This window comes from Budorcas taxicolor, chromosome 18, assembly GCF_023091745.1.
Source record: "Budorcas taxicolor isolate Tak-1 chromosome 18, Takin1.1, whole genome shotgun sequence".
Classification (NCBI taxonomy): domain Eukaryota; kingdom Metazoa; phylum Chordata; class Mammalia; order Artiodactyla; family Bovidae; genus Budorcas; species Budorcas taxicolor.
Genome location: NC_068927.1, coordinates 63,348,493 through 63,371,510, shown reverse-complemented (window position 1 = coordinate 63,371,510; position 23,018 = coordinate 63,348,493). Strand labels below are relative to the sequence as shown.

The following is a 23,018-nucleotide window of genomic DNA, read 5'->3' as shown; positions in this document are numbered from 1 at the left end:
TTAATTGGAAGATAATTGCTTTACAATATTATGTTGGTTTCCACCATACATCACTATGAATCAGCCATAGGTACATGTATGTCCCCTCCCTCTTGGGCCTCCTCTCCCACCTCCCACCCCATCCACCCCTCTAGGTTGTCACAGAGCACTGGGTCTGAGCTCCCTGGGTTATAGAGCAACTTCCCATTAGCGATCTGTTTTACACCTAGTAATGGAAATGTTTCAATGCTCTTCTCCCTATTTGTCCCACCCTCTCCTTCCCCCACTGTGCCCACAAGTCTCTTCTCTATGCCTGCGTCTCTACTGCTGCCCTACAGATAGGTTCATCAGTACCACCATCTTTCTAGATTCCATACGTATGTGTTAATATATAATATCTATTCTTTCTGACTTACTTCACTCTGTATTAAAAGCTCTAGGTCCATCCACCTCATTAGTCAAATGCATTCCTTTTTATAGCTGTGGGTCATATCATTTAATCAATATAAAAAGTGGACCATTTTTCTGCCCTGGAGAATTGTCAACATTCTGGTTTTTGTTGATTGTGTTTTCACTCGAAATGTGAATCTGTCCCTTATGTTCATGATGAGCTGTGGTTGATCTAGAGGCTTGAGGACTTTCTGATTCAGCTTTTCATCAGGACTGTATTCCAGGCGGTGTTCTGTGTTGCCTGTTACAGCACACTGGGTAGCATGGGATATCTGGTTGTCCCCCAGCGGTAAGGGAAGAACAGCAATCAGGTGATGTCAGCCTCCTCCATCAGAGTTTCATCTGACAAAATCAGTCACATTAATTGTGTCCTAAATCTGATTTCATTAGAACTTGCAAGACAGTGACTTTGCCTAATTCTGTTCATCCTCCTCCATCTATTTTAAAATTCATTTAATAACTTTGGTTTGTTTTAATGACAATACTTTGGCCACCTAATGCGAAGAGCTGACTCATTTGGAAAGACCCTGATGCTGGGAAAGATTGAAAGCAAGAGGGGAAGGGGATGACAAAGGATGAGATGGTTGGGAGACATCACCAACTCGGTGGACATGAGTTTAAGTAAACTCCGGGAGTTGGTGATGGACAGGGAGGCCTGACATGCTGCAGTCCATGGGGTTGTAAAGAGTCAGACACGACTGAGCGACTGAACTGAACTGAATAACTTTGCTACTCAATATCTTGACCTGCAGCTCTCCTTCACTGTACTTCAGTTGCTCGTTCCCACAAACAGTCTTCCACTTCATTATTACCAACATCTTCAGTGTGTATCATCTCAATTTCAAGCATTCTGTTTGCAGCAACACCTTTTTATTTTGACTTCCCCATTTCTCATCCCATCTTTTAGTTCCACTCAACTGTAACCATTTATCAATCAACCACTACTTCCCATCCCCTTCACTCACCTCTGGCAATGCAGGAGGTTTGCTGTTGTTGTTGTTTTCAATTAAGAACTTTTCCTCATCAACTCTACTGTGTAACTCTTAGGGTCTGTGACAGAAGAGTAAAGTGCTTATTACACAGTGTGATTCTATATCTCAGTGAAGCTGGAAGAAAAGATGAAAATGACTGATTGTCTTTCTCACTGTAAAATAACCCACTTTATCTCTTATTATGCTCTTTTTCTTAAAATCTACTTTGTCTGATATTAATACTGCTATGCTAGCTTTCTATGTTACTCTTTGCATGATGTATCTGTTCCTTTCCTTCTACTTCCAACCTATCTCTTTTCTCATGTTTAAATTGCAGCTCTTTTTTCTAAAGAAAGATTTGAGTTGCCAGATAACAGGAACATGAATTTGTAATTACAAATCCTCCCACAAAGCAAAGCTCAGGCTCAGATGACTTCTCTGCTCAAATTCTATCAAATAGTTAAAGAAAAAATAATATGGACACTTTATAAGCTCTGTCAGAAAAAAAAAGGAATATGAGAAGATGTTTAAAGTCATGAGTTGTTCAATAAAGCTGATTAGATTTTCAATTTTTTTTTTTTACAAAGTGAAATTCTTTCTTTTAAATTCATTTTTAATCTCTTTTTCTTGTTTTTTTGGCCACATTGCACAGTTTTTAGAATCTTAGTTCCCCAACTGGGAACTGAACCCTGGCCATGGCAGTGAAAGTGCAGAGTCCTAACTCCTGGACCTCCAGGGATACCCTAAGTGTAACATTTTTTCTTTTGTTTTTAATATATATATATTTTTATGTGGACCATTTTTACAGTTTTTAATGCTTCTATTTTATGTTCTGTTTTTTTGGCCAGGAGTCATGTGGCATCTTAGTTCCACAGCCAGGGATCAAACAGGCACCCCCTGCATAAGAAGGCCAGGTCTTAACCACTGGACGGCCAGGAAAGCCCCCTAAAGTGCAACTCTTGTCATAATATGGGCTTCCCTGGTAGCTCAGTTGGTAAAGAATCCGCCTGCAATGCAGGAGACCCCAGTTCAATACCTGGCTCAGGAAGATTCGCTGGAGAAGGGACAGGCTACCCACTCTAGTGTCTTGGGCTTCCCTGGTAGCTCAACTGGTAAAGAATCCACCTGCAATGTGGGAGACCTGGGTTCAATCCCTGGACTGGGAAGATCACCTGGAGAAGGGAAAGGCTGACCACTCCAGTATTCTGGCCTGGACAGTTTCATGGACTGTATAGTCCATAGGGTCACAAAGAGTCGGAAACAACTGAGTGACTTTCACTTTCTTGTCACAATATATGGTTACCTGTGTTTCCTTCCCATGTGACAGCTTATGTGTTTTCACTGGAAACAGGCACAAGGAGGCATTGCTTATATTCAAGTTAATATTTTAATTCTTCCTTTGGTTTCTGGTTACATTTTTGTACATTTTTCATGAAAATTCACTTTTCTGGATGTGTATTATGCTTTTAAATGTTTCTGTCAGCATTTACAGCATTGAAGTCACTTTGTCCACTAGCAATAAATACACAGCCGTAAATGCATTCCACCTTCACAGTCCATAGAGGCTCACAGTGCCCCTCGAACCAGCAGATCTTCCAGTGCATGGAGGGATTCCGCACAGCATCCATGTCCTGTAGTTAAGACAATTCATCACTAGGGATGTTTCTGTTAAGTCTGAGAAGTGGAGGCTGCTGGCTGTTGATCATTGTTCTCCTCCAGGCTGTGTCGGATCCCATATCCAAAGTATATGGCAAATCCTAGGAGGGAAATGAGACAATGAGAAGGGAAAGTAGGTGCTCTCCTCATTTACAAATACCCAATAGGGCTCCTATCATGGTGTCTGATACAGTTTAGGAGAGAGGTAGTAGGAAGAATGTTGGGTTCCATCACTCAAGAAGCCTCTATAGCCCAGAAAACCACTCACCAATCGCCATCCAGATGCCAAATTGGGCCCAGGTCCGAGTGGTCATCTGTATCATTAAGTAAATATTCACAGAGGTACTCATCAGGAAGAGGGCAGGCATAGCAGGGACCTGTGAGCAAAGTCAGTTCATTCCTGAACACACCCCAGATGTCTGAAAGGGGGACTCTACCCCATGTGGGCAGGAAGACTCCAGTTCTACTCAGACTGTGTGCTCAGTGCTTAGTGAGACTGAGTTTGTAAAGCACTGAGTGTGGATCAGGGAAGAGTTCATTGGTTTCAGCAAATCCCCCCATTGCCTGTCCAACAAATGATGTTTAGACCTAAAGCACGCAGACCTCCTTCACTTGAGGTGGACACTTTGGGCACATGAGGTCACCTACCCTGAATGGAAGAGTACTGGGGTTCTGGGGCTGCCTCCAGATGATGACTGTGACCCCAGTGATGAGCAGCAGCAGCAGCACAGCCACTGTTGTGACACAGGGTCTCCAGAGAACACCTGGCTGGACCACCAGTACAGGATCAGGCTCAGGATAATCAGCAGAAGAACCGCAAGGGTCAAGGTGGAGAACAGGCTGGACCCAGAAGACAAAGATGTCAGGACCTCGGGTCACATCCCTCCCCAGGCTGCCCACATCAGGAGGGGCCATCATATCTCCAAGACTCCTCAACTGACAAAATACACACTCCAGTACCATCCTGTCAATTTCAGAATATGACCAAGGAGAAATCCCACTGCTCACCAAGCAGGGAGGCACATCCATAGACAATCTGGCCAGATTTCCAGGTGGGGATGGTTCTGGGAGAGAACCACAGACTCTTTAGAATGCCTGAGATTCCTGCTTCACGTTCAGATTCCAAAGGACCTCCTTCAACTTCAGGGTTTGTCTCAGTTTCCTCCTCTGTTTTCTCCTGGCTTCCATTCTGGGCTCGTTGATACCTGAATTAGAAATATTAAAGCAATAGTAGTTAGTAACAGCCCCTACTGCTGATCCAACATCAGTCTGTCTAATGCCTCTCTTTCCCCAATCAATGGTAGTAGGACATTAAGGAGGCAGCATGAAGGTGGAAGATGATTCCCTCCCCATCAACCCTTACAAGTCAAAGACCTTCCCCCCAGTCCAGGTGTCGTGGGGTCTCACCTGAGGACAAGGACAGAAAATGTCACCAAGGTGTAAGCGAGCAGGGACTGAAATGACATGAGGTCCACCAGGTCAGTGAAGTCGAAGAGTAACGCCATGACCGCTGGGATGAGGGGGCAAGGACAGTGGGAGAAGAGTGAGAAACCACTGGAAATATGCAAGTTAAGAAGTATGATTTTAAAAGGGTGAGTTTTGTCTATTCACCTGCAAGAGTTCCAGGAACCAAGACAGCCATAATGGGGGTTCCTGTGGGGGCAACGGTGCCGACAATGATGCGGGCATTGGTGGTGCGGATCATGATGGTGCGGGCATCGGTGGGGGCAGGGATCCAGGCAAGTCCCCGAAAAGGAGCCCATCCTCTGCTATTGCATAGGTCAACTGAGCCATGATAAACATGATACTCAGAAGGCTGGAAGGGAAAATGGGAATGTGTGAGAAGGGGCAGAAGCAGGAGAGACCGGGGCTTTTGCTCCCTGGTCTACCTGGGGAAGATGCCTTTCTCTCATCTCTCAGTCCCGAGGGCTGGGGATACCCAAGCGTCTGACAGCAGATGAAGAGAAAACCATGAGACTGATCTGTATAAAATAATGCAGAGGGTGCCAACAGCCACGACATATTTGGCAGAGTCCCACCCGACATAGATGAAAGCCTGCGGCAAGGGGCTCTCGAGCTGAATCAGGTAGTAGGGCACCATGTGGGTGAGGGCCGCCGAGACACCAAAGCACACCAAAAAGCAGATGAAGAAGGAGATGACGACAGCCAAGGGCACAGACCACTGAGGACTGCTGGCTTTTCTCCCTGCAGGAGAAGGTATTGGGTCAGTAAACACACTGGGGTGAAATCACCAAACTCACTTTACTCTTCAACCTTCAAAAGCAGCCTGACTTTCTACTCACCCCTGTGCCCAAGGGCAGCCCATTCTGTTCCCAAACCCCGATGGGACACACGATGCCCATGTTACCTGCACTGACAATGCCAGCAAACCCAACAAATGCGTAGAAACATGTAGCTGCTCCCTGGAGAATTGCATCAAAAGCAAAAGGCACAAACCTTCCAGAAGTCAGAAGGCCCAAGCTATGGTGAGAGAAGCAAAGAGGAAGAACGTGGATGAGGTGTGTTTGGCCATCTCTACTGGGCTCCTCCCTCAGTACCACAAGTCCTGGGCTCCAGGGACCCCCATGCTTGGACAATCACCCCAGGTCTCATTAGTTCCCATCATGGTCCCAACTCTGCACACCACACACACACGCATTACTACAACCAAGGGTACCCTCCTAACCTGTAGGCTTAACCAGATCCAGCTGCAGCCAATTGGTAGCCCTGTTCCGTGAGCTTCCAGTTGTGCAAGTCTCCCTTAATGAAGCCAGAGATGATGATGAAGCTGAGAACCAAAATGTTCAAGCCTGTGAACATTTGTAAATCAGGGTTGACTGATAAACTCTCAGAGCCAGGAGTCCTGTGGGAAAAATGGAAAATGAGACAACAAAATAACTAAATCCAGGACTCCCCTGGTGGTCCATTGGTTAAGACTGAGCTTCCACTATAGGGTGCGTAGGTTCAATCCCTGGTCTGGGAAGTTCCCCATGCATTGCAGTGAGGCTAGAGAAATAAGTGACTGAATGCAGAGAGACAGAAAGCAGACTAGTGGCTGCCCAGGGCTGGTGGTTGGTGGCTGTGGACAGATGGCAGTGACTGCTCAGTGGGTACAGGGTTTCCTTTCGCTGCAATGAAAATGTTTGGTACTGGATGGGGTGGTGGTTTCACATCACTGGGAATGTACTAAGTGCTGCTGAATTGGACACCTTCAGATGGATATTTTCTTACTGTGACCATCATCTCACAATATCCATGTCTATCAGATCATCTTAAACTTTTACAATGCTGTATGTCAGCAGTTGTTGCGGTTCAGTTGCTCAGCCATGTCTGATTCTTTGCGACCCCATGGACTGCAGCACGCCAGTCCCACAGTTTGCTCAAACTATCTCCCACAGTTTGCTCAAACTCATGTCCATTGAGTTGGTGATGCCATCCAGCCATCTCATCCTCTGTCGTCCCCTTCCCCTCCTGCCCTCAGTTTTTCTCAACATCAGGGTCTTTTCCAATGAGTCAGTTCTTCTTATCAGGTGGCCAAAGTATTGTAGCTTCTGTTTCAGCATCAGTTCTTTCAATGAATATTCAGAAATGATTTCCTTTATGATGGACTGATTGGATCTCCTTGCAGCCCAAGAGATCCTCAAGAATCTTCTCCAGCACTACAATCAAAAGCCTCTGTTCTTTGGTACTTGGCCGTCTTTATGATCCAACTCTCACATCTGTACAAGACTACTGGAAAAACCAGAGCTTTGACTAGACAGACTTTTGTCAGCAGTGACGCCTCTGCTTTTCAATATTCTTTCTAGGTTTGTCATAGCTTTCCTTCCAAGGAGCAAGTGCCTTTTAATTTCATGGCTGCAGTCCCATCTGCAGTGATTTGGTAGCCCAAGAAAATAAAGCCTCTCACTGTTTCCATTTTTTCCCCATCTATTTGCCATGAAGTGAATTATATCTTCCCTTGTAGCTCAGTCAGTAAAGAATCTGCCTGCAGTGCAGGAGAGCCGGGTTTGATCCCTGGGTTGGGAAGATCCCCTGGTGAAGGAAATGGCAACCCACTCCAGTATCCTTGCCTGGAAAATCTCGTGGACAGGGGAGCCTGGTGGGCTGCAGTCCATGGGAAAGAGGTGGGCACGACTTTGCGACTAACACTTACTTAAAGCTGGGAAAAACAATAAAATGGTTAAATTTACATGAATTTCCTCTCAGTTAAACACACACACACACATATACACACACACACACACACACACAGCTTTGATCTCAGTATAGAGGAAGAAACTTGTTGTTCTAGGTAAATGATTCCCAGCTGGGGTGATTTTGTGCTCCAAGGGACATTGGCCCTGCCTGTTGACATCCCAATTGTCACACTTTGGGGGTTGGGTGTCACTGGTACCTAGTACATAAAGATCGTAGATGCTACTCAACATCCAAGAATGATTTTTTTGGGGGGGTACCCCACTTGTCATGTGGGATCTTAGTTCCCTGACCAAGGATTGAGCCCAAAACTTCATCAGTGAGAGCATAGTGTCCTAACCAATTGGACAACCAGGGAATTCCCCCAACAACAATTTTTTTAAAAAACAGAAAATGCACAGGACAGCACCGCCCCCCCCCACCTAAGAATGATCCAACCTAAATTACCAATAGTCCAAGGGTAGGAAAAAATGTCTTGCTTTCCTCTCTTTCTTATTCCAAACCATTTTCCCAGTCCTAATTCCCCACCCTTCTGCCTTCGAGCCTTCCCCATGACAGCTCCCCCTCCATACCTGCTCTTCCCTTTTGTCTCTGGTCTCTCACCTGTGAGCAGCAGCACCAGGCCCAGGGCAAGAAAGTCTGGAAACGAGGCCAGGAAGGAGGGCATTTGCAGAGAGAAAGTTCCCCCTAATGCCTCAGAGATGCAGTTCCCAATCAGGCTGTCAAAGGTGGAGCTCCAGGCCCGGGCTATACAGGCAGTGGCTGCAGCAACAGAAGGAGGAATGTTTACAAGCAGACAGAAACTGAACCCCTATTATGCGCCGTGTGAGATATTTAGAGCAGGAGGTGAGCAAAAAACACCTGATCTCAAAGAGTTTCTCATGGGGCGGACAGGGGAGACCCAGGTGATTCACAAAAAGGCCAACGATTTAATATGCTAGGAGATAGAAGTGATGGAAAACAAAGAAACACAGGTAAATGGGAGTAGGAGGGACTGGATCAGAGTTGAATTGTTAAGTTGAGGTGTCAGGGAAAATCCAGGAAGGCGACAGCTGAGCAAAGACTTCACTGTGGTCAGGGGATGAGCCTAGGGGCTTGCCTCCCTCTCACCCGCTCCCTCCAGTCCCCTTTCCTCTGGTTTCTCGGCCCATCACTTAAGGAAAGCAGGATAGACCTGCGTGCAATGAGGTGGTGCAGTTTTCCCGCCACCGTTCCCCCTCTCCCAACCCTGCCCCGAGGGTGGATAACAGGGTTCTGATGGATGAGTGAAGCCCCCACTCATCTCTCCTACTTTCTGCATCTTAAGGCCCACTTCTCCCCATTCCCCATCGTCTCACCAGTAATTAAATACAGTAAGAGGTTCCAGCCACTGATGAAGGTGTACAGTTGTCCCACTGTGACATAGCTGATGAAACACACAGTACCAGGTCTTTCTACTCCAGTTGCCAACTCGACATAGCAGAGCTCAGACAAGACAGTAGTCAGGCTAGCCACCAGTAAGAAAAGGATGATTGCTGGTCCAGCTACGTATTTGGCCACTCCCCCAATCAGGATGTATATGCCAGCTCCCAACATGTTGTCCAAACCTATCACCACCAGGTCCAGGGTGTTCGGAGGATGGGTCTCAGAACTCTCAGGTTCCTCCCTGAACTGTGGCTTCCTGCGGACCAGCTTCTGACCAAACTGGTGTAGATACTGACCCAGCATCATAGACATAGTTGAGGGGGCTACGATCTGCTGAGAAAGCAAGACATGAAGTCATCAGTGATGATCATCTGCCCTTGACCCTGGAAGCTCAATTCCACAGAGGAATGGAGGGATGGGGAGCAGGTGGTAAAAGGACACATTGGGCAAGTTCTCTTTCTGTGAACTTGGTTTCTTCAAACATAAAGAATATTTTTAATGTTTCAAGGTTACTCGAAGATTTGCTTGAAGAGAAGTGAGGGGTGAGAGAATATGTCTTCCCAAATGTGCCACTTTGGCTCAGGGATTCTTTATGAGCTAAAGGTAATTAAGACCCAAAACGCTTGGAGAAAGCTTCCTGTCACTCCCTTCTCTGTGTGTGTTAGTTGCTCAGTCACATCTTTGCAATCCCTCTGACTCCTCTGTCCACGGGGTTCTCCAGGCAAGAATACTGGAGTGGGTTACCATGCCCTCCTCCAGGGGATCATCCTAACCCAGGGACTGAACCCAGATCTCCTGCATTGCAGGCAGATTCTTTACCATCTGAGCCACCCTTAAGCCACTCGCCAATATACAAATACTGTATGATTCCACTTCCATGAAGTATCGAGAGGAGTCAGAGCCACAGAGACAGAAAGTAGAATGGTGGTTTGCCAGGGGCTGGGGTTAAGGGGGAAATGGGGAAGTATTGTCAAATGGGGCACAGTTTCCATTTTACAAGATACAAAAGAGCTCTTCAGATTGGCTGGACAGCAATGTAAATATACTTAACATTACTGAACCGTGCACTAAAAATGATGTAGATGGGAATTCTCTGGCAGTCCAGTGGCTTGGAGTGAGAACTTTCACTGCCATGGACCTGCATTTGATCCCTGGTGGGGAAACTAAGATCCTGTGAACCATATGGGTGTTGGGGCTGAGTTTTTGAAAGAACGGTTATGATGGTAAATATTATGTTATGTATATTTTACTACCTTTTTGCTGTTGTTGTTGCCAATGATAAATAATAGAGACCAGCTTCAAAGTGTTGCTGGGTGTAACAAACCCTACAGTGATTTAATATAAATCAACATAGCATTAACTTGAGCAAACTCAGGTGATGGTGAAGGACAGGGAAGCCTGGTGTGCCACAGTCCATAGGGTCACGAAGAGACGGACATGACTGAGTGACTGAGCAACAACCTACCATCATCCCCTACAGACACCAGCATCTGTTGACATGCAAGTCCTTCACAGTTCCCTCGTATCAGCAGATAAGGAGATCATAGATTCAAAAGGCGGATGGTACACAAGAGACTTAAGTGGGTGGTGCACATATTATAGGCCCTGTATAAGGACAATCTTCACTATTGTTTGAGCACAATTACCACACACACCCCCCCCCCCCCCCAAAAAAAGAGTGATAAACAGCCTGCCTGCCAATGTAGGAGACGTAGGAGATGCTGGTTTGATCCCTGGGTTGGGAAGATCCCCTGGAGGAGGAAATGGCAACCTACTCCAGTATTCTTACCTGGAGAATCCCATGGACAGAGGAGCCTGGCGGGCTACAGTCCATAGGGTCGCAAAGAGTCAGACAGGCTGAAGTGACTTAGCACACACGCAAGAACCTCCAGGCACTGATCCAACCTCCCTTCCCGCTGCCCCCCACCCCACCACTGATTCTCACACAAAACACAAGAGCTCCCAGCTCCTGTTTTCATCTGTAAAACGGGTCTCTCCACACTCAGGCTGGAGCCGGGCTGACCCCACACACTCTGGGGTTGCAGAAGTCTCTTTAGGAGGATGTGAACTCAGCGCCCAGTCTCCCACAGAAGAGGGTGACCCAAGACTTACTGGATCCTTGGAGCAGAGCCTGGAGCACTGGGTCAGTCACGGAGGCTGAGAGTAATCGTGTGGGGCTGGAGCTGAGACATCTCCAAGAACCGAAGCGGGAAGTCCTGAGCACAGAAGACAGTCCTCACCCCTGGGTTGTTGGGGTGGAGATGGGGCTGGGCAGGTGGGGACCATCTGCTGTGTTGCTATCAGCCCTGACTCTTCTGTGGTTACCCTCGGGGGAGGTTCTGAGAGGGTTTTCTTTGTTTTTTAAGTAGTTAAGATGATTTTTTATTAATTAGGTTATTGATTGGTGTGCTTGGTCTTTGTGGCTGTGCGCAGGGCTTTCTCTAGTTGCAGCGAGTGGGGGCTACTCTGTGGCGGTGCAGGACCTTCTCATGGCTGCGACTTCTCTTGTTGTGGAGCACGGGCTCTGGGGTGGGCGGGCTGCACTAGCTGTGCCTTGTGGCCTCAGTAGTCCTGGCTCTAAGAACGGGCTCAGGAATGCAGGGCACAGGTTTAGTTGCTCCACACCATGTTGAATCTTCCTTGATCAGGGATCAAACCAGAGTCCGGTGCATTGACGAGCAGATTCTCCACCACCAGGGAAGGCCCTGAGCTGTTTTCTTTGCTGTAGTAAAGTACACACAACAAAATTTACCGTTTAATTCATGTTAAGTGTCCAGTTCAATCATGTTTTGTGTGTGTGTGTGTGCTAAGTCACTTGAGTCGTGTCTGATTCTTTGCAACCCCGCAAGGCTCCTCTGCCCGTGGGAGTCTCCAGGCAAGAATACTGGAGTGGGTTGCCATTTCCTCCTCCAGGGGATCTTCCCAACCCAGGGACTGAATCCAGGTCTCCTACATGTCTTGCATGGGCACCCGGATTCTTTACCACTAGTGCCACTTGGAAAGCCCCTCAGTCATGTCAGGTATATTCATATTTTGTGCAACCAAATTCCAGAACATTTTTCACCTGGCAACGCTGACTCTCTATTCCCATTAAACAACAATTCCTTCTTTTTCCTTTTCCGGTTCCTGGTAATCACCATTCTACTTTCTGTCTCTGTGAATCTGATGACTCTAGAGACTTCACTTAAATGGAATCACACAATAGTTCTCAAGTGTAGTCATGCTTATTTTACTGAGTATGATATCAACAAGCTGCATCCATCATGTGTTAGAATTCCCTTCCTTTGTAGTGCTGAGTAATACTCTATTATTGGTACCTATCACATTGGCTTATCCATTCTTTGGTCAGTGGGCACTTGGGTTGCCTTCATGTTTTAATTATTGTGAAAAATGCTGCTATGACCATGGGTGCACTCTCAGTTCTTCTTGGTATATCCTCAGAGGTAGAATTGCTAGAGCATAAAGTTCTAAGATTTTTATCTGCTTGTGATGGAGAAAATGTTCACATATTGAGGTACAGGAAAGTCATTTTGCTTATACATGGTTCATCTTGAACTGTGTGTGAACTAAACCAGCCTGTCTAACCCCCACAGCTCATCTGCTTTAACCATTGAGGTAAAGAGCCTCTGGTTTGAAGATAAGAATGAGCATCTCCATTCTCATGGCATCCATGTTAACACTCCCGCCGAGATAAGGTTCGCTTCCCGGACACCAGGGCCCTGCTGTCTCACTGTCTACATACTAAGTCTGTTTCTTTTTGAAACTTGAAGGAATACACCCTGTCGTGTGTGATGTATGTTCTCTGTTGGATGGGGCATAAGACTGTGCCGGAAACCATGCTTCAGTGGGACAGTTCTGAGAATTCCCTGGCACTACTCTGGGTGTTCACTGCAGTGGGCATGGGTTCGATCCCTGGTTTGAACTAAGGACCCTGCACACTCCCCTCCTCCCACATGCCATGCAGCAGGGCCAAAAAAGAAAAGAAAGCCAGATCAGTTTTTCAGAGTTACTTAAGAGGCTGCCTCCTAGGCTATAGTGCTCAGCTGGGCTCAAGTAAAACTCTTTTATTCCTGTTAGATTATTTATTGAGTCTTTCCATGAACACTTGAACTCATTTGATCATAAAGGACCATGAGACGTGTGAGCTATAAGACTTGGGACCCGACTTACAACCCTGCTCCCTCCCAGTCCTCTTGCTGGACTCCCCACTGTCTGCACATGACCTGAGACACTCCAGTGCGGGGGGACACACAAGCCCAGCTGGACCCCAACCAGGAGAAGGGGAACTTAAGGACTCTGATGTCAATTCAAGTAACAAACATAGAACCAGCATCTTCCATCCTTTGTGCACTCAGCCTTGCACAAAGGATGGAAGAGGGTAAAGGGGGTGTGACTTGGTCTGCTTCTTCAGGGAGCTCTGTTTGCTGGGAGAGCTGAGCACAGAGATGGAGAAGGAAAACGATGCAAGAGATCAGGAGCCCTGCTCCTCCTGGAAGGAAAACCCGAGAGTGAGAGGGGAATATTGCAGCTTTGAAGGATGCTAGTGAAGTGTTGACTAGATTCTGACCCGAGTCAAGTGACCCAGGTGCTAAAACCCTGGGCACAAAGCAGCGAAAGGAGACCAAAATGCAGCACTTGATGGACTCTCACATTTGCTTCTTTTTTTAACATTGAAGTATAGCTGATTTACAATATTGTAAGTTTAAAAAAAAAAAAAAAAAAAACAGCCACACAAGATGAAAGAGGCTTAACCTATTTCAGAGAGTTTTAGTTGGTTAAGTGAGGATGCACTTGAACCCCCAAAGCTGGTTTAAAAAAAATATATAGTATTAGTCATTCAGTCATGTCTGACTCTTTGTGAGTCCACGGACTATGGCCCGCCAGGGTCCTCTGTCCTTGGCATTCTCCAGGCAAGAATACCGGAGTGGATTGCCATTTCCTTCTCCAGGGGATCCTCCCAAACCCTGTGTTTGAACCAGGGTCTCCTGCATTGCAGGCGGAGTCTTGACCGTCTGAGCCACTTCTGTGTTTCTTGTTGGCTGGGCAGGGTCTTCGTGCTGCGGGGGCTTTCTCCATTTGCAGTAATGGGGAGGCTGCTCTCTAGCCACGGTGCTCAGGCTTCTCTTGCTGGGGAGCGCGGATCCTAGGGTCACAGGCTTCAGCTATGGCACAGGGGCTCTAGAGCACAGGCTCAGTAGTCAGGAGGATTACTTTAAAAGAAGATCTTGGAGATCCAAGGGAGGCAGAAAGAAGCCTTCTCGGAGCCTCCCTCATCAGACTCAAAGCAGAAAGTTCTGGTACGTATGGCTGCTAGAAAGTCCTTCTCTGAGGAGAGGGTGCGCACAATGGCTCCCAAGGGCCCAATGGTGAGTAAAACTAGGACAATAATTGTGGACACAGTGGGAGGAGAGGGTGGGATGCATTGAGAGAGTAGCATGGAGACAGACACGTGACCATGTGTAAAGCAGATGGCCAGTGGAAAGTTGCCATATGACGCAGGGAGCTCAGACCTGATGCTCTGTGACACCTAGAGGGGTGGGATAGGGTGGGAGGTTCAAGAGGAAGGGGACACAGGTCTATCCAGGGCTGATTCATGAAGATATATGGCATAAACCAACACAAAGTTGTAAGGCAATTATCCTCCAATTAGAAACAGAGACATTTACTTTTTTTTTTTTTTTAATTTTGCTCTCTGGGAGTTTTCTAGCCTGAAGAAGCTGGAAAGACCACTCACACCTGCAGAGACAAATATTATTACAAAGCGTCTCATCTCTAATTTCTTAATTTATTTGTCTTTCCCAAAGAAATCCATTTATTCTTCCCATAAAAGCCTTTTCCCCCTACACCCCTCTACTGAGTTAGGTTCAGAAGCCTGTAGCTCTAATCATTTAGCAAGTCATACTTTTGTTGTCTCCTGTATATAATCCTTCCTCCTGGTAATTTGTTTTTTCTGTGTCTTTTTTGCAGACTTTGGTCAAAAAACCTAAGAGGATAAAGGGGGGACGTGTTTCTGTTCCAAGAGCAGCAAAGTTTAACTGTTTCCACAATATGATGTTGCTACTGCATAAAATGTGTGGCCAGGTAAAGGAAGCAGTGGACGGCGTTCAGGCATTTAACGTTGCCATAGAGACGACTATGTGCCAGGAACTAAAATAGGCATCAGAGACTTAGAAGGAAAGAGCTCCACTCCCCACTTTAACAACGGGGGGCATTGGGGACAGTGTATCTGGAATCCATTTCACACACTTTTTTTTTTTAATTTTTAATTGGAGGATAATTGCTTTACAATGGTTTATTGGTTTCCGCCATACATGGCCATGAATCAGCCATAGGTACACGTATGTCCCCTCCCTCTTGGGCCTCCTCTCCCACCTCCCACCCCATCCACCCCTCTAGGTTGTCACAGAGCACTGGGTCTGAGCTCCCTGGGTTATAGAGCAACTGCCCATTAGCGATCTGTTTTACACCTGGTAATGGAAGTGTTTCAATGCTCCTCTCTCAGTTTGTCTCACCCTCTCCTTCCCCCACTGTGGACACAGTCTCTTCTCTATGCCTGCGTCTCTACTGCTGCCCTACAGATAGGTTCATCAGTACCACCATCTTTCTAGATTCCATACATATGCGTTAATGTAGGATATTTGTTCTTTTTTCAACTTACTTCACTCTGTATTAAAGGTTCTACATCCATCCACCTCATTAGAACTGAGTCAAAGGCGTTCCTGTTTATGGCTGTGGGTCATACCATTTAACTGGTATAAATACTGGAACATTCTTCTGCCCTGGGGAATTGTCAACATTCTGGTTTTGGCTGATTGTGTTTTCCGTGGAAATGTGAATCTATCCCTTATATTCATGATGAGCTGTAGTTGATCTAGAGGCTTGATGACTTTCTGATTCAGCTTTTCATCAGGACTGTGCTCCAGGCGGTGTTCTGTGTTGCCCGTTACAGCACACTGGGTAACATGGGATATCTGGTTGTCCCCCAGCGGTAAGGGAGGAACAGCAATCAGGTGATGTCAGCCTCTTCCATCGGAGTTTCACCCAACAGTTTCACTCTCCATTGTTTCCCAGCCTGTATTTCAGTAGACCTTGCAAGACGGTGAACATGCAGAATTTTCCTGTTCATCTTCTATTTTTAAATTCATTTAGCAACTTTGCTGCTCAGTTTCTTGACCTCCATCCCCCCTTCTCTCTACTGCAGTTACTCATCCCCACAAACAGTCCTCTACTTCATGATTACCAATGTCTTCCATGTCCATAATCTCAGTTTCAAGCATTATTTTCTTCAGTAACACCTTTTTGTTTTTACTTCTCTAGTTTCACTTCCTATCTTTTAGTTCCACCCAGCCATAACCATTCATCAACCAACCATTACTTCCCACCCTCTTTCCTCATTTCTGGCAGTGCAGCGTTTTTATTTTTCCAATTAAAGAACTTTCCTCATCACCTCTACTATGTAATTCTAAGAGTCTGTGACAGAAAAGTAAAGTGCTTATTACACAGTGTGATATATGTCTCAGTAAAGCTGGAGGGAAAGATGAAAATGACCATTTCTCTTCCTCAATGAAATAATCCATTTTATCTGTTATTATTCTCTTTTTCTTAAATTCTCCTTCATCTGATATTAATATGGCTATGCATCTTGCTTGTGTTACTGTTTGCACAGTGTATCTCTTCCTTTCCTTCTGCTTCCAACCCGTCTGCCTTCTCATGTTTAAAATGCAACTCTTTTTTAAGATTTGCATTTATGGTTTTTTCTTATTTTTTTGGCCACAATGCACAGTTTACAGGATCTTAGTTCCCCAACCAGGGAATGAACCCTGGCCATCCATGGCCGTGAAAGTGCTGCATCCTAAATCCTGGACCTCCAGGGAATTCCCTAAAGTGCAACTCTTTTTTTTTTTTTTTTTTTTTTTAAGATTTTAAAAATATTTGTAAAGTCTTTATTGCTTCTGCTTTATGTTTTGGTTTTTTGGCCATGAGGCATATGGGATCCTAGTCCCATGACCAGGGATTGAACCTGCACCCCCTGCATTAAAAGGCAAGTCTTGATCACTGGACTGCCAGGGAAATCCCCTGAAGTACAGCTCTTGTCACAATATATGGTTACCTGTGTTTCCTTCCCATGTGACAATCTATGTGTTTTCACTGGAAACAGGCACAAGAAGGAACTGCTTATGTTCAAGTTAACATCTTAGTTCTTCCTCTGGTTTCTGGTTACATTTTTCTACATTTTTCATGAAAATCCTCTTTTCTGGATGTGTATTATGCTTTTAAGTGTTTCCTTCAGCATTTGCAGCATTAAAGTCATTTTGTCCACTAGCAATAAATACACGGCTGTAAATGCATTCCGCCTTCACAGTCCATAGAGGCTCACAGTGCCCTTCGAACCGGCAGATCCTCCAGGGCATGGAGGGATTCCACGCGGCATCTCTCTCCTGTGGTTAAGATGACTCAGCACCAGCGATGTTTTTGTCCAGCATTTGGGAGGTGGAGGCTGGTGTGTTGCTCAGTGTTCTCCTCCATGTTGTATCGGATCCCATATACCAAGTATATGGTAAATCCTAGTAGGGAAATGAGACAGCGAGAAGTAAAAGCAGGTGCTCTCCTCACTTATAAATACCCAATAGGCCTCCTATTATGGCAGCTGACACAGTTTAGGGGAGAGGTGGTAGGAAGAGGACTGGGTTCAGTCACCCAAGAGGCCTCTTTACTCCAGAAAGTCACTTACCAATAACCATCCAGATGCCAAATAGGACCCAGGTCCCAGTGGTCATGTGTTCCATCAGGTAAATGTTCACAAAGATGCTCACCAGTGGGAGGAAAGGCAGAGCAGGGACCTGTGGGCAGAGTCAGGTCATCCCTGAACACACCCTAGACATCAGAAAGGGAGTCCCTATCCCATGTGGGAGGGACAAGTTCAGTGCAATTCAGGCTGTGTGTTCAGTGCCTACTGAGATCATGTATGTAAAGCACTGTGTGGATCAGGGAAGGGTCCATAGGTTTCAGCAACTCCCCTTCTTCCCTGGTCCAGCAAAGGAAGCTTAGACCTAAAGCACGCAGACCTCCTTCACTCAAGGAGGACACTTTGGGCACATGAGGTCACCTACCTTGAAGTGAAGAGCAGTGGGGTCCTGGGGCTGCCTCCAGATGATGACCGTGACCCCAGTGATGAGCAGCAGCAGCAGCACAGCCACTGTTGTGAGCCCGGGGTCTCCAGAGAACACCTGGCTGGGCCTCTGGACCAGGATAAGGCTGAGGATAATCAGCAGGAGAACTTCAAGGGTCAAGGTGGAGGAGAACAGGCTGGACCCAGGAGCCAAAGATGTCAGGACCTCGGGTCACACCCCTCCCCAGGCTGCCCACATCAGGAAGGGCCATCATATCTCCAAGACACCTCAACTGACAAATATACGCTCCTACCCATCCTGGAAATTTCAGAATACCACCAAAGAGAAGTCCCACTGCTCACCAAGCAGGAAGGCACATCCATAGACAATCTGGCCAGTTTCTGGATGGGGATGGTGCTGGGAGGGAACCACAGACTCTTTAGAAAACTTAAGGTGCTGGCTTCAAGTACAGAGTCCAAAGACCTTTCTTTGACTACAAGCTCCATCTCAGTTTCTTCCTCTGTTTTTTGGTTCTTGCTTAAATTCTGGTCTGAGTGATACCTGAATTAGAGGTATGATGGCAACATGAAGAGCAGTCCCTTCTCACCCAGCATCACACAGCCGAATCCATCTCTTTTTTCACAAAAGCAGAGCAGAACATCTAGAAGGCAGCATGAGGCAGAGAGGATTAGCCCCCATCAACCCCCACAAGTCAAAGACCCCCAGTCAGGGTGGAGTGGAGTCTCCCCTGAGCACAAGGACAGAAAAATCGGCCACCAAGTTAGCAAGCAGGGACCGAAGTGACATGAGATCCATCAAATCACTGAAATGGAAGAGTAACGCCAAGACCCCTAGAGGGAGGACATGAACAAGGTGGGGGGATAGAGTGAGAAACAGCTGGAAATATGCAAGCCAAGGAAGATAATCCAAAGGGAGTGGTTTTGTTTATCTACCTGCAAGGTTTCCAGAAATCATGATGACCCTGATGTGGGTACGTGTACGGGCGTTGACTTGGGCAAGAAATCGGAAAAGGAGCCCGTCCTCTGCCATTGTGTAGATCAACCAAAACATGGCGAATCGGTGTTCAGGAGAAAACAGAGAGGAGTGAGAACGTGCAGAAGGAGGAGAGACCAGGGCATCAGCTCCCTCGTCTACATGGGGTAAGGTGTCTTTCTCTCTTGTCTCTCAATCCCAAGGGCTGGGATACCCGAGCATCTGGCAGTCAACGAGGAGAAAACCAAGACACTGACCTGGATGAAAGAGCACAGAGGATGCCAACGGCCACGGCATATCTGGCAGGGTCCCACCCAACATGGAGAAAAGCCTGTAGAAAGGGGCTGTCAGGGTGAATTTGGTAGTAGGGCACCATGAGGGTGAGAGCTGCTGAGACACCAAAATACACCACAGAGCAGATCAAGACTGAGACCACGATGCTGATGGGGATGGACTGCTGAGGATTTGGGGCTTTTTCCCCTGCAGGATTAGAGGAAATACTGGGTCAGGAAACACATCAGAGTGAAAGCACAAAATCCCCTTTCCTGTTGACTTCCAAAAGAAACCCCTATGGACATGTCAGCCCAATCCGAGCCCACACCCTGGATGGGACACACAGTGACCGTGTTACCTGTAGTGACAATGGAATCAAAACCAATAAACATGTAGAAACATAAAGCTTCTCCTCAGAGAATCCCATCAAAGCCAAAAGGCACAAACCCTCCAGAACCCAGAGGGTCGAAGCTATCATGAGAGAGAACATGGGTAAGGTGTGTTCAGCCAGGTATACTGGACTCCTCCCTTAATATGACAAGTCCTGGGCCCCAAGAGTCCTTCCTCCTGGATACATTAGGCCAGGTCTCTTTAGGTTAGTTTCTCAGTTGTGTCCAACTTCAAACTCATGGACTGTAGCCCAACAGGCTTCTCTTTGCATGGGATATTCCAGGCAAGAATACTAGAGTGGGGTGCCATTCCCTTCTCCAGGGGATCAGGAAGACCCGGGAATTGAACCTTGGTTTCCTGCATTGCTGGAGAAGGCAATGGCATCCCACTCCAGTACTCTTGCCTGGAAAATCACATGGATGGAGGAGCCTGGTGGGCTGCAGTCCATGGGATCGCTAAGAGTCAGACACAACTGAGCAACTTCACTTTCACTTTTCACTTCCATGCATTGGAGAAGGAAATGGCAACCCACTCCAGTGTTCTTGCCTGGAGAATATCAGGGACGGGGACCCTGGTGGGCTGCCGTCTAGGGGGTTGCACAGAGTCAGACACGACTGAAGCGACTTAGCAGCAGCAGAAGCTCCTGCATTGCAGGTGGATTCTTTACTGTCTGAGCCACCAGGGAAGCCCGAGATCTCTTCAACCCCCAGATTCCCAGCTTCAGCATCTGGAAGTTCTCGTTTCACGTACTGTTGAAGCCTAGCTTGGAGAATTTAGAGCATTACTTTGCTAGCATGTGTATGAGTGCAATTATGCGGTAGCTTGAACATTCCTTGGAAATGCCTTTCTTTGATATTGGAATGAAAATTTATCTTTTCCTGTCCTGTGGTCACTGCTGAGTTTTCCAGATTTGCTGGCATACTAAGTGCAGCACTTTCACAGCCATGATTAAGACTATCCCCAAGAAAAGGAAATGCAAAAAGGCAAAATTGTTGTCTGAGGAGGCCTTAGAAATAACTTAGAAAAGGAGAAAAGGAAAGATAATATCCATCTGAATGCAGAGTTCCAAAGAATAGCAAGGAGCGATTAGAAAGCCTTCCTAAGTGATCAATGCAAAGAAATAGAGGAAAACAATAGAATGGGAAAGACTAGAGATCTCTCCAAGAAAACTAGAAATACCAAGGGAACATTTCATGCAAAAATGGGTGGGCACAATAAAGGACAGAAACAGTATGGACCTAACAGAAGCAGAAGATATTACGAAGAGGTGACAAGAATACACAGAAAAACTGTACAAAAAAGATCATAATGACCCAGATAACCATGATGGTGTGATCACTCACCTAGAGCCAGACATCCTGGAAGTGAAGTGAAGTGGGCCTTAGGAGGCATCACTACAAACAAAGCTGGTAGAGGTGATGGAATTCCAACTGAGCTATTTCTCCTCCACCAATTCTGGGAACTTACCCTTCTCCTCCCTTTGTTGATGAATCTGACCACTCCAGATACTCCGTTTAAGTGGAATCACAGAATATTTGTCCTTTCCTGTCAGGTTTATTTCACTTAGAAGAATGAGTTCATGAGGTTCCTTCATGTTGCAGTATGTGTTAGGATCCCCTTCCTTTTTAATGATGAAGAATACTCTGTTATTTGCACTTGCCACATCGGCTCATCTATTTCTCAGTCAGTGGGCACATGGATTGCTCTCGTGCTTTAGTTATTGCAAATAACGCTGCTATGAACATGGGTGTACAAATATCTCTTCCAGAGTGTGTTTTCACTTCTTCTGGGTATATCATCAGAGGTAGAATTGCTCAATCATGGGGTTCTAAGATTTTTATCTGTTGGTGATGGATGGAGAAAATGTTCATATATTGAGGGGAGGTCAATTTGGCTTATACATTGTTCAGCCTGAACTTTGTGTGAACCAAGGCTGCATTGTCCAACCCTCACAGCTCATCTACTTTAACCCCTGGGGTAAAGAACATCTATTTTGAGGATAAGGATGAGTAACTCCCTTCTCATGGGCTTCCCAGGTGGCTCAGTGGTAAAGAATCCGCCTGCCAAGCAGAAGACACCAGTTTGATCCCTGGGTCGGGAAGATTCCCTGAAGAGAAAAAGGCAACCCACTCCAGTATTCTTGCCTGGAGAATCTCATGGACAGGGGAGCCTGGCAGGCTACAGTCCATGGGGTCACAAAGGGTGAGACTTGACTTTGTAAACACACACATCACTAAAACAGGCTTACTGATTGATTCTGAAAGAATTGAGAGAATCCTGACTTTTTCAATGCTCAGAATAAAGAAATCTCTCAGGGGGTTTCCGACTAAGTGGACATGAGTTTGAACAAACTCCAGGAGATAGTGAAGGACAGGGAAGCCTGACATGCTGCAGTCGATGAGGTCGCAAAGAGTCTGACATGACTTGACAATTGAACATCAACAACACAATTTTACAGAAATTTGGTTTTAAAGAATTTTAGTTTTTTCCACATTGTCCAATCTCTCTGTGCCTTAATAAAGTCTACCCAACCAGACCCATTGAACAAATGACAAAAGCCGTAAAGTTATAAATGCTTTAAAATATGCAATAGCCCAAGCTCCAGCATTAGGCCATCCTAACTATAAATGACCATTTTCACTCTTTGCTCTTGAAGGTAGAAGATTCACCCTGAGCATATTAACTCAGAGACATGGTGACCCATATGGACCCATTGACTATTCTGCACCTGGAGTTAGATTTCTAACCAAATGCAGATTCAGCCACTTGCTGCTCAACAGACAATAAATCATGGGGCAAGCTTTCATTGAGCAGAAAGATGCTTTTCAGAGAATCCAGTGATCTGAGGAAAGGTGGACTTGTATCCATGACAGTTCTGCTCAGCCATGACCATCTTTAAAGGGAAACAATCTCAGTTAATTGTTAAGACAGGAAGTTATGGTCATTTTTCCATTGCTGCAAGCCTGCTGACTTCCTATTTTCTCCAGGACACTGTCTTGCTCAAGCGACCCACCTGCAACCAGAGAGATTCTCTTGCCCATGTTGTCCACCTGCATTTTAATAAGGGGAAGCTAGGAGAGGAAAGTCAGTCATTCTTAAACCAATTTTTTTTGGCTACACCATTGGGCATGCAGGGTTTTGGTCCCCAACCAGGGGTCGAACCCATGCCCACTGCACTGGGAGCATGGAGTCTTAGCCGCTGGACTGCCAGGGAAGTCTCTGGAGTATAACTCTTCACGTAATTCATCCTCACCTGAGTTTCCTTCCAATGGGGCAGTCTCTGTGTTCTTGTTAGAAATAAGTACAAGAAGGTGCTTCTAATGTGCCCATAATAATTTATTTCTTCCTCTCATTGCTGCTTACATTGTGGTACTTCGTGAAAATTCATCTTGCTGCACACTTATGAAGCATGCACTTATAAGTATGTATAGTATGTTTTGAAAAGTTTACCGAAAATTGCACAACAGTCCAGTCACTTTCTCCACAAGCAACAAATACAGGGCTTTAGATGCCTCAACCTTCACACTCCACCGAGGCTCACAGTGTCCCTTGCACCAGCAGATCCACCAGGGCATGGAGGGGTTACTTGCAACATCTA

The 23,018-nt window shown here is 46.2% G+C and overlaps 2 pseudogenes; both read right to left on the bottom strand.

The window, feature by feature from the left end:
* Window positions 1-3,068: 3,068 nt before the first annotated feature.
* Window positions 3,069-10,940, bottom strand: LOC128062902 (cationic amino acid transporter 3-like; annotated as a pseudogene).
* Window positions 10,941-17,108: 6,168 nt separating this feature from the next.
* LOC128064068 (cationic amino acid transporter 3-like) lies at window positions 17,109-22,995 on the bottom strand (annotated as a pseudogene).
* Between the last annotated feature and the right edge of the window lie 23 nt (window positions 22,996-23,018).